This window comes from Oryctolagus cuniculus, chromosome 11 (assembly GCF_964237555.1).
Source record: "Oryctolagus cuniculus chromosome 11, mOryCun1.1, whole genome shotgun sequence".
NCBI classification, from domain to species: domain Eukaryota; kingdom Metazoa; phylum Chordata; class Mammalia; order Lagomorpha; family Leporidae; genus Oryctolagus; species Oryctolagus cuniculus.
The window spans coordinates 79,684,287-79,701,928 of record NC_091442.1 but is presented as its reverse complement, the minus strand read 5'-3'; positions in this window follow the sequence as shown (position 1 = coordinate 79,701,928).

The following is a 17,642-nucleotide window of genomic DNA, read 5'->3' as shown; positions in this document are numbered from 1 at the left end:
GACATGTGCTTACTATTAAAAATGAGTGGTTACTAGAGTTGGGGTTTTCATTGGTGTGGTAGGTTACTCAGAAATCTGAGTAACTGCTGTCTCTTCCTGGAGGTAGCCTGTTCCTCCTCGCTGTTGGGAACTCACAAGGACAACTAACTTGCTTTTCCTAAAGAAACAGTCAGGGGTCCAGTGTTGTGGTGCAGCAAGTTAGGCCTCTGCTAACCAGTATCTGTATGAGCACAGATTTGAGTCCCAGGTGCTCTACTTCTGATCCAGCTCCCATCTCATGCTCCCGGGAAGGCAGCAGGAGATGGCTATAGTGCTTGGGCCCCTGCCACCCACATAGGAGACTGGGATGGAGTTCCAGGCTCCTGGCTTCAGCCTATTCCAGCCTCAGGGCCCTTGCAGTCATTTCGGGATGTGAACCAATGAATGGAAGATCTTTTTCTGTCTTTTTTCCTTCTCTCACTCCCTCTCTCTCTAACTCCATATTTCAAATAAATAAATAAGGAAATTAAAAAAAGAAAGAAACAGTCAGGAGTGATGTCTGCCATTTGTCAGGGCAGAAGTTGAGAGACAGTGCTCTTGGTTTTCTCTGTCTGTTATCTCTACTGCCAAGAAATCACATCTTAGGGGCTGCATTCTCATCGTCTTGGGCAGGAAGCAGAGCCACAGCCAACCTGCGATGAGCAGGGCAGTGTGAGCAGAAATGAAATTTGTTTTCCTGTTGCTGAGATTGGGCTTGTTTGCTACCTCAGCCTAATTTAGACTACCCTGGCAGACATAATTTTAAAAGCAGGTAAATGGTAGGGACCAATATAGCATGGCTGACATGCGACTTTAAAAATGGGGCATTCAGAATCATTATTAACATCTTCTAACATCACTTTTTTTTTTAATGCAGAAGACATTATGGGAAAATAGAGTTATTTAAACTCAGAAAATCCCACATGAAACACGTAATATTGCTTTTCTTGGCCCCTCCTGCCAAAGCCCAATTTGACATCAAACTTGTGGAAAGTTGCATTGTAGACTGGCTTTTGGAATAGAACAGTGACCAACTTGAGGTCTGGTAACACTTTTCAAAGGAAAGACACATTTAAATGATGTAAGAAAATATTCTTCATATCTTCAAATCTCATTTATTTTTGTTATTAACATTTATTTGCTTAGGTAATCTCTGGCCAGCTGTTTGGTTAGGTCTCTGTCCCCACCTCCATTTTCTCCCATTAAAAAAGAAGACCTTGCCTCCTGCACAGTCGATAGCTATGAAGGTTCACTGTCTAGAGTGTAGAAAAATCTGGAACGGGCCGACACCGTGGCTCAGTAGGCTAATCCTCCACCTGCGGCGCCAGCACACCGGTTCTAGTCCCGGTCAGGGCGCCGGATTCTGTCCCGGTTGTCTTTCTTCCATTCCAGCTCTCTGCTGTGGCCTGGGAGTGCAGTGGAGGATGGCCCAAGTGCTTGGGCCCTGCACCCACATGGGAGACCAGGAGAAGCACCTGGCTCCTGGCTGTGGGGAGCAACTCGGACTAGACTGTTACTGGAATTAAGACTTATTCTATGCATCTGCTCTCCCACAATATGGCGCTGAGAAGGGAGAAACAGCTTCTACACAGCTGCCTCCAGTTCAACCAATAAACTGTAGGACCTGCTCCTGATTGGAGGAGAGCAGCGTACTCGGCGTGTGGGTAGCAGAGTTGGGATTGGTGGAAGAGGACTATAAAGGAGGAGAGAGACAACATGCACCAGGAACATCTAAGGGGAACATCTATCTGAAGGAACACCTGTGCAGCCCCCGAGAGAGCCGGCCGGCGGTGTGCCGCTCCCCTGCGGAAGTGGGGAAAGTGGCTAGGAGGAACCGCCCTTCCACGGAGGTGGAAGGGTCGGTAGCCAACCCGGGAAGAACCAGCAGCAAACCCGGGGAGGGCCGAGCAGACAAAAGAACAGCGCAGGGTCCTGTGTCGTTCCTCCACGAAGAGGGGGAGCGACACCTGGCTTCAGATCAGCGTGGTGCGTCGGCCACAGCGCGCCAGCCACAGCAGCCATTGGAGGGTGAACCAATGGAAAAAGGAAGACCTTTCTCTCTGTCTTTCTCTCTCACTGTCCACTCTGCCTGTCAAAAAATAAAAAAAAAATAAAGAAAAATAAATAAAAGAAAAATCTGGAACATTCATCACAAGGATGATTTGAAATACTGTGTCTGTGCTGAGAGAGTAATGATTCTAATGACAGGATACAAATACTTTTAAAGCTCCCATGGTTTCTAATTCTTCTACTTTTAACAACCTTGAATCAAAATCGAACCTAGTTTTCCACTGATCATTAAAAGAAGAAAATTATTAAAAATATACTAAGCCATTTTAAAAAAGTAACTTAGAAATAATTCATAATATTGAATTAACACTGCCTAATAAAATGTCTTCCATTTTCATTACTTATTTCTGTGAATGAAGATAAACTTATATAGTATTGATAATCACATTTGTCTCATTCTAGAAATAATGACTTTTCATGTGTAAACTAATTTTTAAAAGACTCATCTAACCCAAGGGTTGATTTTAAACAGTTTTCTTCACATATTTATGTTTTTAATCAATTGCATAGTAAAAAGTACAGATAACTGAATCCTTAGTCATGAATTTTTAAATCAAAATTTATATACTTAGTGTTGTTACAGAGAAATATATATTAATGTCTTATACAGGCATTATATATATGTAAAACATTACAAATGAAATATATATGTGTGTCTAAAACATAAAGATATAAGTTTTTGGGTGAAGTGGAATTTAAATATAAGTTCAAGAAGGGAAATGAATTATGTGAATATTATTCATATAAAAGAGCTTACTCGTGTAATTTAAAAATAACTGATGGTCCATGTCAAGTCCCTATAATATTTAGTTTCCATTGTATACATCTAAAGGAGTGATACAAGAGTTTTAGTTTTAAATGTCAATATTTATAAACCCACAAGGAAATTATATTCCTTACAGACATTTAAATTTAGAATCCTTACATATCGACTTTAAAAATGTGCCAGAGTTTTTCATAACTATTCTCAAGGACACATGAAGGAAAGCATCTGAAGCCCATCACCACATTCCTTAAGGAAGTAACCTCTCACAGCACCCCGCATGCTTCAGTTCCCTGAAGGCTCCCACTGTAGTCCACATGGTGGCAGTAGTGTCTGTGTAATATGACCGATTTCCAATGACTTTTAAACCATTCCCATATTTCATTTGTAATCAACATGTTAAACAGTTTATATTTCCCTTGCATTAGAACAATAAATGTCCATTGTAATCTACCACTGCTGAATTTCAAAACTTTTCTTTAATTTTTCCAGGAAATTAACTACAACTATAAATACCAGAGCCATATAAATCTTTTCATCCACCTGGGAATGACCTTGACATTAGATCCATTTTTTCTTTTTAACATTCCTCTCTGGTTTTGTATTCCCCACTGCTTACACAGTCTCTTCCCATCCCCCACTATTCAGTTGCTAAGCAACAGAAGGAGCTTTGTTGTTCTTGAACACTAACCATTAATGCCCTCATTTTCTCTAATGAGAACATGGCTGCAGCCCAAATTACCTTCTTTTCCTGAAAAACAGACCAGGATGCTTATGACATATGTTAATAGGAAGACAAATCATATCCCAATAGAGAAATGAAAGAAAAGGAAATCTAGAATGCTGAGCAGCTCTGAAGCTGGTACCCAAACACTGTCCCACTTAGAGCCATTTTGCTTCATTAAAAAAATCAGGATTTTCTTGAATACCTTTTATTTGATAGGCACTGCACTAGTCCCTTCACATTTATTATTTCTTTTAATATTTATGGCATCTTTTTATTTTGTTATTATAATTTTTTATATTATTCAACCCTACTCCCTGAAGCTTTTGACACCCAAAACAGGACAACTTGATAAGATCCAGTTGCCTAAAAGGTACAATGTTGTTTGGAAAAGAGAGACACCATTCACCAGGTATTCCTAAGGCAAATGTGGTTTTGTATTTGTTTGTTGGAAAATAAGAGGATATAATGTTTAAACATGAGGATATAATGTTCTTGTTGTAACTTTTAATTTTCCAGATTGGAAAGCTGATGGCCACAGAAGTTAAATGATTTACCTAGTCACAGACCAGTAAGTGGCAGAATTTAGAACACCATTGCAACACACTGCTTCTCACCATAGTGTGTTCAGAATATGCTAGGAATTACTGCTTCCTATAATTATGTCGAAAATATAAAAGTTTGACGGGCATGTCTACACTAAAACTCTGGTAAGCAGGGCAGGTGTTTAGCCTAGTGCTTAAAATATCCATGTCCCACACCAGAGAACCTGGATTTGAATCATGGTTTCTAGTCTTCTACTAATGCAGACCCTAGGAGTCCGTTGTGATGTCTCAAGTAATTGGAGCTCTGCCACCCATGTGAGAGACTTAGAGTGAGTTCCCTGCTCTGACTTTTGTCTGGCCCAGCCCTGGCTTTTGCAGGTGTTTGGGGGGAATGAACAGCATCTCAGATAGGTGCTTTCCCTGTCTTGCTCTATCTTTTGCTCTGCTTCTCAAATAAGCAAATCTTTAGTAAGTTCTTCTCGATGTACGCAGGGTCCCCACCAACCACCAGCTAACAGAAAACATGTGGATTGTCCTTATTGCCTTAGCAATAAATACCGAAAATACGTGACAAGAGAGGTACTTTTCTAGAACAGATATACAAAAGTTGTTAAGACTTTAAGAGATAAGATTGGGTCAAAATTGATGCCTGAAAAAGATGTTTTATTCCTCCTAATCTATAAGTCTGCCTTCCTTCCTGAACATCTCCTCCTATGTAACAGGCTGACCTTTAGGATATCAGTCCCAGACACCAACTCATCTTCATGCATTACTGAGCTTAGTGTTTGGAGGTCAAGTTTCAAGAAAACCAGGCAAAGTCAGTTATGAGCTCTGTGAATAAAGTCTATGTGGTTGGGGCTAGTGTTGTGGTGCAGCAGGTTAAGCTGCCACCTCTGATGCTGGCATCTGATAATAGAATGCCTGTTAGAGTTATGGCTTTTATTTGTTTCTGTTTTCTTTTTTTTCTTTCTTTTTTTTTTTTTTTTTTTGAGTTATGACTTCTGATCAAGCTCCCTCCTAATGTACTTGGGAAGCATTTCATGAAGGCCCAAGTACTTGGGTCCCTGCTACCAATGTGAGAGGCCGCAATGGAGTTCCTGGCCCTCAGCTTCAACCTGGATCAGTCTTGGTCATTGCAGCCATTTAGGGGGTTCTCTTTCTCTTTCTCTCTTTCTGCATTCTGCCTTAAAAGTCAGAGTTATAGAAAAAGAGGGAGAGATAGAGAAAGAGAAATCTTCCACCTACTGGTTCACTCCCTAGATGGCCAAATGGTCAGGGCTGGGCCAGGCTGGGCCAGGCTGAAGCCAGAAGCCAGGAGCTACCTCCAGGTCTCTCACATGGGTAGCAGGGATTCAAGCACTTTGGCCATCTTCCACTGCTTTTCCCAGGCCATTAGCAGGGAGCTGGATAGGAAGTGGAATAACTGAGATGACAACCAGTGTCCATATGGGATGCTGGCATTGCAGCCGGTAGCTTTACCCACTATGCCAGCCCCTAAATAAATCTTTTAAAAAAGAGAAATTCCATATGGCTTCTGACTTATAAAAAGGAAAAATAATATTTTTAAATACCTACTTAAGCTTGTTTACTTAAGGGTTATTCTCTAAAGGGAAGTATTTTAAAAAGGTCTCCTTTGAAAATAGAATAGTTATTAAGGTTCAAACTTTTGTCAAACAATTCTGATAAAATAATTCCCTGTTCTGCTTCTGATGGAGTATTTTTAAAACATAAATTCCTCAAAATGAGTTTTTTTTTTTTTTACTTAGAGGAATCTAAAATTTTGTTTGCTTATTTACTTAGGCCTTCTCTAAAGCCAAAAAGGAGGTAAGTTTCAGAAACAAGTTATAATAAAAAGAAACTGGTAAAAATGAAGATTATACATTTATCAGCAATTACAAGATCCCAAAATTTCAAACATTCAAATTTTAAAATCATTTTGTCAGTGGCAAAATTTGGTCTGAATTTATATGAGGTTATTTATAATATACCACTTGTGAATATCCATGTTTCACTTCATCAATACCAATATGTTTGATTTTAGGGTACTAGAGAGATCATGCAAGTTATATGCAGATATATTCATTTTATTTCTATTTTAAAATCCAACAAATTCTGAAATTCAGCATTCATCTGATTCCAAGGGTTTCAGACAAGGAATTGAGGACCTATGATATAACTAGTAATTATTGAGAACTTACAATATTTCAGGGGGTATTCTAAGCACTTTATTTGTTCAATCATTTTATATAATTAGCATAATTGTCATGCTTCCAAGACTGGGGCATCTCCAAATGGATAGCATTCAAAGAGTGCTTGATGAAATACATATGGAAGCAAATATATAGTACACTACATGTTGGCTACTGGAGGACTTTGATTTTTCCTTCAAATTCCCTGGCAAACTAAGGTCTCAGGCATGCACCTTCAGAAAAGATGTGTTATGGGTAGGACTGTCACATGTGAGGACAAGTTTAAAGAGCTTTAATCTTCCTTGTGAGGAGAGTTACACATCACAACGTTAAGGAAAAACAATTCTCTTATACTTGTTCTTATTTTTTTCTCTTTTTAAAAAGATATATTTATTTATTTGAAAGGCAGAGTAACAGAGAGAGAGAGAGAGAGAAATCAATCTTCCATCCACTGAGTAACTCTCCAAATGGTTGCACAAAAGGGACAGGAACAGGCCAAAGCCTGGAGCCAGGAATTCCATCTGAGTCTATCACAAGGGTGGCAGGGGCCCAAGGTTTGAACCACCTTCCATTGCTTTCTCAAACACATTAGCAGGGAGCCGGATAGGAAGCAGAGGAGCCAGGACAAAACCAGAGCTCTGACATGGAACATTGGTGTCGCAGGCTGCAGTTTAACCCACTATACCACAACACTGGTCCCTTGAGCCCTATTTTTCCTGAAACAAAGTTGTAAAAAATAATTGTGAAAGGGGAAAAAATAGAGGTGAAAGAGAATGAAAAGCCCACACTTCATTTACAGTGAAGTCGTTAGACAAATCTTGTTCTATATTTCTGACAAGGTACTTCCTGTAAAGCAAACATCTACTGGGGTTACGAAAAGCACGATGGAGGGGCCGGCACTGTGGCATAGCGGGTAAAGCCTCCGCCTGCAGAGCCGGCATCCCATATGGGTGCCAGTTGGAGTCCCAGCTGCTCCACTTCCTATACAGCTCTCAGCTGTGGCCTGGGAAAGCAGTGGAAGATGGACCAAGTGCTCGGGCCCCTGTACCAGTGTGGGAGACTTGGAGGAAGCTCCAGGCTCCTGGCTTCAGATCGGCGCAGCTCCAGGTGTTGTGGCCAACTGGGGAGTGAACCAGTTGGATGGAAGACTTTCTCTCTGTGTGTGTGTGTGTGTGTGTGTGTGAGTAACTCTGACTTTCAAGGAAATAAATAAATCTTTTTTTTTTTTTTGACAGGCAGAGTGGACAGTGAGAGAGAGAGAGACAGAGAGAAAGGTCTTCCTTTTGCCATTGGTTCACCCCCCAATGGCCGCTGTAGCCAGCACGCTGCGGCTGGCGCAACACGCTGATCCGAAGCCAAGAGCCAGGTGCTTCTTCTGGTCTCCCATGGGGTGCAGGGCCCAAGCACTTGGGCCATCCTCCACTGTACTCCCAGGCCACAGCTGAGAGCTGGACTGGAAGAAGAGCAATCGGGACTGGATCCGGGGCCCCAACCGGGACTAGAACCGGGGCGCCGCAGGCAGAGGATTAGCCTATTGAGCCGTGGCACCGGCCAATAAATCTTCTTTTTTTTTTTTTTTAAAGCACTGTGGAAAATGAAAATTTTGATGAGAGGAGTGCATTTTTTCACTCTGTGCTAAATAAATGTTTATTGGCTTCTAAGGATGAATGACTAAAGCAAGAAACTATATTTAACTAATACATTAACTGCTTTCTTAGTTATCTATTTCCTTACACTCAGAACTAAAGCAAATCAGTGGAAAATTGATTTTCATGCTAAGCATGAATAATAAAATATCACCAGTTAACCTAATATACCATATTACTTAACTGTGTTCCCATTATGTAGAAAAGGAGGCTGAACATGCCTCAATCAGATGACGTATCATCCAATTACATTGATTACAAGCTTACAACTTGACATCTACAAACCACATCTGCCCTTTAATTTCAAGAGCTATGTAAGTAAAGATAAATTAAAATGTAACAAAAATAATAGCCCCTCCCCTTGTTCTTTAATATAATAGATAAGATAGGGCAATTTATCATTGTCGAGGGAAGAGGTGGTACTATCCTTATTCATCTAATGCTTTAGAACTAAATAAGTTAAAGGTAGAATGTGTCTCTGTCATCCAATACTTGACAGTTGTTTATGGAAATGAAGCCTGTTTTGTCTGGGAACATAACACTAATTTATCCACAAGAATTATGAGAGACAAATTTCTCATTTAATATAAATCCAGATCCAATCCCAAATAAAACTGATTACTGACTCTATGACACCAAAATTATTCACTAGTTTAACTTAGTATAAATTATTTCCAACTTTAACAGTAAATAAGAAAAAGTGTCAGAATCAACTATGACTCCTGCCTTACCTCAAAAAGCAGATGTTTAGTCTAATATGGAAGATGCAGATACTATGTTACTGAATTCTGTTCTGGCGAAGCAGAGGGACTCTTTGGAAAGCAGTGACTGACCGGAAGCAGACCCTGGGATGAGGATCTGTGTGCAAGGAAATGCTCCTGTAGAAAGGGCTGAGGAAGCGGGGCAGCACAACAGAGAAGAGAAGGAAAGCATGAGGACACTCTCATGCTTCAGCCAGTTCCTTGGAGTACATTTGCCGTGTGATTCCACAGGACGTCTCTGGAATACATTTTACAGCCTCAAAGTTGTTACCTAAGGCAAGGGAGCCTTTCTTTCATCTCCCAGAGTGCTCATTCATTAGCTAAGCCTCACCCTTGGAGATCAGAAACCTCCAAGCTCTTCTACTTCTCTGTGTCTGTGGATAAAACTTTGCCAATAGCCTGAGGATTGTCCTTTGAAGAAGAATGATGGGTCAAGGGTTGTTTGAAGCAAAAATACATTAAAATTGTGGGAGGGTGTGCAAAGTAAAAGTGGTCTGAGGGACTCCAAAGGAGCAAAGGCCATGTCCGCTAGCCAGAAATATGGGGGTAGGGGAGGTTACCTAAGCAAACTGTCAAAATATGACTTTCTAGTAGTTGTCCCTACAAAGAAACACTAATATGAACAATTATCCACCTACAAAAATACCTTAAGAGACCTAAAGGATACAGATGAATGTGTACAGCACCTTGGTATAGCACAGAAATTTTTACTCTCATATTCATTATTTACAAACATCAAGATGTAGAAACAGGAGTTGCCGTTGTGGTATAGCAGGATAAGCCACAGCCTGTGATGTCAACATCCCATATGGTACCATTCATGTCCCAGCTGCTCCGCATCAGATCCAGATCCCCGCAAAGTGACCAAGACAGCCACAAAGGATGACCCAAGTGCTTGGGCACCTGTAACCCACAAGGGAGATCCAGATGAAGTTCCTGCTTTGGCCTGGCTGAGCCCTGGCCATTGCAGCCATTTGAGGAATGAACCAACAGAAGGAAGATTTATCTGTCTTCCCTCTCTCTCTGTAACCCTGCCTTTCAAATTAAATAAATAAGTATTTTACAAAAAAAGATGTAGAAACCACCCAGATGTCCATTGAGGCTATCATAAAAAAGTCAAAAGATAAGAAATGACGGTGAGGGTGTGGAGAAAAAAGAATCCTTGTGCAGCGTTGCTGGGACTGTATATTGGAACAGCTATTATGGAAAATAGTGTGGAACTTTCTCAAAAAAATTAAAAGTACAACTACTACATGATCTAGAAATCCCACTTCTGGTTGTACATCCAAGGGAAATAAATTCACTACTCTGAATAGATACCTGTACTCCCATGATCATTGCAGTATTATTCACAGTATCCAAGATATGGAAATTCAATGTTCATTGACAGAAGAATGAATGGTTATAGAGAAAAATGTAATAGAATGTTATTCAGCCTTAAAAAAGAAGGAAATATTGTCATTTGAGACAACATATCAGGATAAACCTAGAGGCCAGTATGCTCAGTGAAATAAACTAGACACAGAAACGCAAATCCACATGATCTCATTTGTGTGTGGAACCTAGAAAAAAGGAGTTTATCTCATAAAAAAAGGAGATGGTAGTTACCAGAAAATCAAAGGTGATTAGAAAAGAGAGATGTTGGTGAAAATGTACAAACTCCCACTTATATGCTAAGTAATTCTGGAGTTCTAATGTGTAGCAGAGTGATTATAGTCAACAATAATGCATTGTATACTCCAAATTTGCTATAAGTATAGATGTCAAGTGTTCTCCCTACACACATATAAAAGGCAGCTGAGGAAATATATATGTTAGTTAGCTTGATTGTGCTTAATATCTCAGAGTGTACACATACATCAAAATATCATGCAAATCTAAAATATAAACCAATTTTGTCAATTTTACCTCAATAAACCTGGAAAAATATTTTATGTGATACTTTTTGTAGTATCTCTTAAATTTTCAAAAATTTTTATTTTTCATGATATTCTTACTATATTACTACCAATTTTTTTCTTGTATTAAGCAAACTTATCTTAACTTGATTAGTTTGCTGTTATAAACAGGTCTAGGTAGTATGAGTATGTTTTCAATTAAATTTGACTTCATTGTAAGAAATTTGCCTATAAATTGACAGTCTTAATTAAAATTATACATATATGTAAAAGAAGTGTAAAAAAACAAACTATTTAAGAAAAAATTCCTTTCTTCATAGTCAGTGAATCTCTTTCTAAAGGGAAGGATACAATGGAATAGTAATTTGGCATTTTTCACTCAATAGTATTTTTTGACTCAATAGTATTCTTATATATCTTCCTACAGATTCTGATATCTCATATGTCTGGGGATGTGAATGTGTGCTCTAGTGACTGACTATATGAATTCATAGCAAGATGGGTTGATGTACATCAAGCTTAATGACTTGAGAATTTTATTGTTTGTATGTGCAATAACTCATGTAATTGATGGCTGTTTGGGATTTTCCCATTATTTTCTATTAAAAATAGATTTATAAGAATATTCATGTGCTTATGTCTTTTGATTCTCATATGAATTTCTCCATGGGAGAAAATGTCTAGAAGTGGGAATATTGGGTCAAAGTTTCTGATATTTTACAAGTTACTAAACTGTATTTCATGTAGAACATAGATTTACAGCATCCTCTGCCCTGTGGCCACCCCCAATTACATGCATACCCCTAAATGTGACCTAAAAATGTTCATTACTTTTGTAATCTAATGATTTTTTAATTTTCTCTGATACATTTATTATTAAAATGTAAGAGTTTCTGAGAGCTGAAATAAAATAAATATAAGATGATGTATTCAAATTTGAAGGAATAAAAATTTATAGTTTTCTCTACTAACATTTGAACCTTTTATTACTGTGAAAGACTTACAATGTATTCATGTGACAATGTCCATTTTCCTATTAGTAATGCAAACTGAAAAATGGATTTCAAATATACTATACTTGGGGAAAATATACAAATCATTAATTATTATTCAGGACAAAAACCTTTCATTAAGGAAGAAAGAAAGATGGCTACTTTGGGAGGATTACTTTGAAAACAAGCATCAAGGCCGGTGCCGCGGCTCACTAGGCTAATCCTCCACCTTGCGGTGCCGGCACACCAGGTTCTAGTCCCGGTCGGGGCACCGGATTCTGTCCTGGTTGCCCCTCTTCCAGGCCAGCTCTCTGCTGTGGCCAGGGAGTGCAGTGGAGGATGGCCCAAGTTCTTGGGCCCTGCACCTGCATGGGAGACCAGGAGAAGCACCTGGCTCCTGCCATTGGATCAGCGCGGTGCGCCGGCCACAGCGCGCCGGCCGCGGCGGCCATTGGAGGGTGAACCAACAGCAAAGGAAGACCTTTCTCTCTGTCTCTCTCTCTCACTGTCCACTCTGCCTGTCAAAAAAAAGAAAAAAAAAAAAAAAGAAAACAAGCATCAAGCCCTTAATTTATTTTCTTTTATTTGCAAAATTTATAAGCACCATCCCTCTTCTTTTGACCTGTGTATACATCACTTAAGCTACAATATTACTCCTTATTTTCCTGTTTAAATGAAATATCTATTATTATTCATTTATATTATTTCAATATACAATTCTTGACTTTCTATTATGAACCAGAAGTTTTTTTTAAAGATTTTTATTTATTTATTTATTTGAGAGGTAGTTATAGACAGAGAGAGGGAGAGATGGCTAAAGCTGGGCCAATCCAAAGCCAGAAGCAAGGAGTTTCTTCCAGGTCTCCCAAATGGGTGCAGGGGCCCAAGCACTTGGGCCATATTCCACTGCTTTCCCAGGCCATTAGCAGAGAGCTGGATTGGAAGAGGAGCAGCCAGGACATGAAATGGCACCGATATAGGATGCTGGCACCACAGGCGGAGGCTCAGCCTACTACGCCACAGCGCTGGCCCCAGGAGTTTGCTCTTTGCACAAGTATACATTAATGAATATAACAAATTTTCTTTCCCAAAGAAAATTTCTAGTTGGAGACACAGATAACAATATATTAAAATCTCATGTCAATCTACTGTGAAAAAATAAAATAGGTAGGGGAGGGACAGATTAACAAGGAGGAGTAACAAGAATGCCATACTCCTGAAGAGCAACTCTGAAGAGGTTATATTTGAGAACAGACCAAGGAAATGAGGTATTAGCCATGCAAATATATGAAGAAAACGAGTAAAGTGTCAGGCAAAATGAACAGGCAATAATACGAGAAGCTATCAACTTTTAGATACTTATTTATTCACACAGAGATAGAGAGACAAAGATCTCCCCCAAATACCACAACAGCTGGGGCTGGGTAAGACAAAGCTGGGAGCCTGAAACTCAATCCAAGTTTCCCACATGGGTGACAGAATCCCAGCTACTTGAGCCATCATGTACTGCTTCCCAGACTGTGCATTAGCAGGAAGCTGCAACTGGGAGCAGAGCCGGCTGGAACTTGAATCCAGGTGCTCCTGTATGGGATGTGGATACCCCAACTGGCGTCATAACTGATGTGGGGTTTTAAAGGATTATTTGAACTGCTGTGTAGAAGACTGTGATTATTGGATGAGCAGGATGAGAAGGAGGAATCAGGAATTCAACAGTTTGGTGTTAGATATGTTTGAAATGACATTTAGACATTCATGGAGATGTCAAGCAAGCAGTTTTATATACACAAATGAAGCCCAGAAGAGAAATATAACAAAGTACATCAAAAAATGAATCAGAATACTTTAGGGTGGTATGAGTCCTTTAAATATTATCCGTCTCAAAAACTGTTCAGATGCTTGGATCTTTTCTGACCATTGATTATTATTCAACCTAATTTGGTTTTTCCAGTCATCGGTAATTCATTACCACCACCACACTGAAGGATTCCATTCATTCCAAGGCAATTTTGGACAATAGAATATTCTTCTTGGAAATAATAAACCATACTCCTGAAGAGCAACTCTGAAGAGGTTGTATTTGAGAACAGACCAAGGAAATGAGGTATTAGCCATGCAAATAAATGAGGGAAAAGAGTAAAGTGTCAGGCAAAATGAACAAGAAATAATATGAGAAGCTATCAACTTTTAGATACTTATTTATTTACACAGAGATGTAAATTTAATACACAAGTCCTGGTTCTATTCCTTGGATCCCTGCAAAAGTTACCTATGCAGGCCCGTATCTATCCAAAGATACAGAAGGGAAATTTCAACAGCTTGTGAGAAAGAATTATTCAGCTACTGAAGATACCCTAAGTTAGACTGGGCATGTCATGGGGAAGTAAAACAATAGAGTATAGTAACTCACGGGGAAGTTGGTTATAAATTTTAAGGATTCATGAGTCAACTGGATTTCTAGGGTTCCCTCTGAGGCAATTGAAGTAATGAAGTAACACTAATGAAGTAAAAGATCTGTCTACAACATGTTAAGCAAATAAAATATAGCCTATATTTAATATTGGTTTGAGGGGATGCATCATTCCACATGAAACTGTTATGTGCTTGCATATCATAATTTGAATATGACAAGGGTCCAGAAATTACACAAGACTTTAAATCCCAAGGACATAAGTAACTGGCATTATCATCTATTATGGTGTTTCAGAGCTGGACCTAGTGAGAGATCCTTATGTCCTGGAGTATATTCTTGGAAGGTAGTTCTTGTGAAAAGGTTCATAAGCTTCAGTTTGAAACCAGACACTCTGTTTCCTGGATTGCCCTGTGATGCTGCATATGCATGTGTTCTGCCATTACCATACACCACCCTCTTCAGAGGCCAGGACAATGGAACAGCCTGATCTTGGACTTGACCTTGTGAGCTAATAAACCTTTTCTCTATACAAAGTTAGTTGTCTCAAGTACTTTGTTGTGGTAAGGAAAAGCTGAACAATACACTGCTCCGCAAACCTCAATTCTACTTTAAGCCCTATTTTATTATTGACATATTTTGAAGTCAGATACAATGCCAGCACCAGGATCCCCTCCAGAGAAATAGTATCTCCAAGTGCTGTATTCCAACAATAGACATTCAGAAAGAGGATAGATTCTCTAGGTTGCCTTCTATTTCAAAATAGTCATTTCTTCAGAAAGTAGGAGTAATGATTCTTCTTCCTAGTGGCCCAAAAATGTCTCTAAAGGGTTAACCTGAATGAAAAGGAAATGCTACAACACTTCAAAATGGACAGGTGTGAACATGTATAGTAAGTCAGATACTGCCCATTTCAGCTTTATCTCCAAGTCTGAATTTCATGAGGTTCATATCAAAATGATCTATTGATTGGTTATTCCATAAATATAACAGAGTCAATGTGTATAAAGTGTGAGAACTTCAATGTTTGCCCAGAATTTTTAAAGGTTTCCAAATTCAAAAAACAGAATTCTATTGCAGAAGTACTGAACTAAGGGACTTCAGTTTTGGTGGGCTGTGAAATACCTACCTTCACTTGCATATTCAGAAAACAGTTCTGAAGTTTGCTACACATTTTTGCAGGGTCAAGCATTAAGAAATTCATTTTCCACCTCTCTGAAGGAAAACAGACTCACAGTGCAAAAAAAAATTAAAAAAAAAGAAACTGTTGGACCAATAATTTCTAGTATATCAGTGTAGAATCATAAAATTATCATTTTAGTAATTACATCCTATGAAAGACAAACTAGAATGGGAATAGAAAATACTTTCACAAGATTATTTTTCTGCTACTACTTCCATAGATGAACTGTGGGGAAAATTTTTTCTTCAGTGTTTTATGCAGTGAAATGTGTTGAGATTTCTTTCTTCATAATTAATGTTACATTATTTCACATTCACAAAGCACCTGTTGAACAGTTATTTTTTAAAAAAGATTTATTAATTTATTTGAAAGGCAGACTTCCAGGGAAGAGGGAGAGAGAGAATGAATCTTCCATCCACTGGTTCACTCCCCAAATGGTCACAACAGCTGGAACTGCACCAATCTGAAGCCAGGAGCCAGGAGCTTCTTCCAGGTCTCCCATGGATGCAGGGGCCCAAGGACTTGGATAATCTTCTACTGCTTTCCCAAGCCACAGAGAGAGCTGGACTGGAATCGGAGCAGCTGGGACTCAAACTGGCACCCATATGGGATTCAGGCACTGCAGGCAGCAGCTTTACCCACTACACCACAGCACTGCCCCCCCCCACCCCTTTTAACAGTTATTTTTAAAAGGAGACAGGTATTTATCTACTTGTAGCACTACATTTTATTTTGGATTCATAAAATACTCAATTTGAAAAGCAGCTAATCAGGCCGGTGCCGTGGCTCATTAGGCTAATCCTCTGCCAGCGGCGCTGGCACCCTGGGTTCTAGTCCTGGTCGGGGCACCGGGTACTAGTCCTGGTTGCTCCTTTTCCAGTCCAGCTCTCTTCTGTGGCCCGGGAGTGCAGTGGAGGATGGCCCAAGTGCTTGGGCCCTGCACCCCATGGGAGACCAGGAGGAAGTGTACCCGGCTCCTGGCTTCGGATCAGCACAGCCCTGACTGTAGTGGCCATTAGGGGAGTGAACCAACAGAAGGAAGAACTTTCTCTCTGTCTCTCTCTCACTGTCTATAACTCTCTCTCTGTCTCTCTCTCTCACTGTCTTAACTCTGCCTGGCAAAAAAACAAAACAAAACAAAACAAAAAAACCAGCTAATCAAGTGATAAAATAATTTCAATTTAATATCTGCATATAATTTTTCTTCTTTAAATATCATTTCTACAGTTAAGATGGGAATATAAGAAAAGATTTTTGGGAATCGTAAGGTGATGTCGCTCTCAGTTTTGAAAGCACAGCAGGGCCAGCGGCACGGCTCACTAGTCTAATCCTCCGCCTGCGGCACCAGCACTCCAGGTTCTAGTCCCAATTGGGGTGCTAGTTCTGTCCTGGTTGCTCCTCTTCCAGTCCAGCTCTCTGCTGTGGCCCGGGAAGGCAGTGGAGGATGGCCCAAGTCCTTGGGCCCTGCACCCACATGGGAGACCAGGAGGAAGCACCTGGCTTCTGGCTTCAGATCAGTGCAGCACACCGGCCTTAGCGGCCATTTGGGGGATGAACCAATGGAAGGAAGACCTTTCTTTCTCTCTCACTGTCTAACTCTGCCTGTCAAAAAAAAAAAAAAATAGCAGCTACGTAGCAGAATTCCTCACCTCTCTACAAACCAAAATGTATAAATTCTGGCAAGACTTCAGACTAGGCAAAATCTCTGGCATATCAGAATTTCTCATGACCCCAATAACCACAGAATTGTTATTTTTGAAAGAACTCAATTTTTTCAGCTACTAAGATCAGAAATAGCTGGAATTTTTTTAAAAAATTATTTTTATCCACGGAGAAAAGAGAAAAAATCGAAGACAAGACAATAGACTTAAAGGAAGGCTTTGTTTATCCTATGCTTCAAAAGAGAAACCTGAATAAAACATTTCAAAGGTATCTTTGCCAGGAAATAAACCTCTATCCACAAGGCTGGGGCAACAGGGTCTCTGTGTGGATCCTTGTCCAAACATACGAACCCTGTTGACAAAATCCTCATGAGGTCACAGTCTAGATTATACTCCCTACCAGACTCCAATCAAAAAGGGGAAGAGGAAGGAAGCTCAACAGTAACTCTCTTGATTTGGGATTTTTATCTTTTTTAAGTACCAGAATCCTTTATACTAAATAAATTTCATCAGAAAATCTAATATGTTTAAAAAAAGGTAGAAGTACTTTGGAACTCAAATTGGGGTGGTGAGCAGAAGAGCTTGGGTTGCCAATTTTGTGCTTTTTTTTCCATTCTAATCCTGAGGCAACTCTTAAAAATAATCATCATCCTCATCATTGTTTGAATTTAGATCCTGCAGATGAACGTTCCCACATTCTGCTAAATGTAGGGGTGATGTCACATGCAGTTATAATGTCCGGTTTATATCAGTTCTGATTCTGATTTTAGTACAGAACATGATTC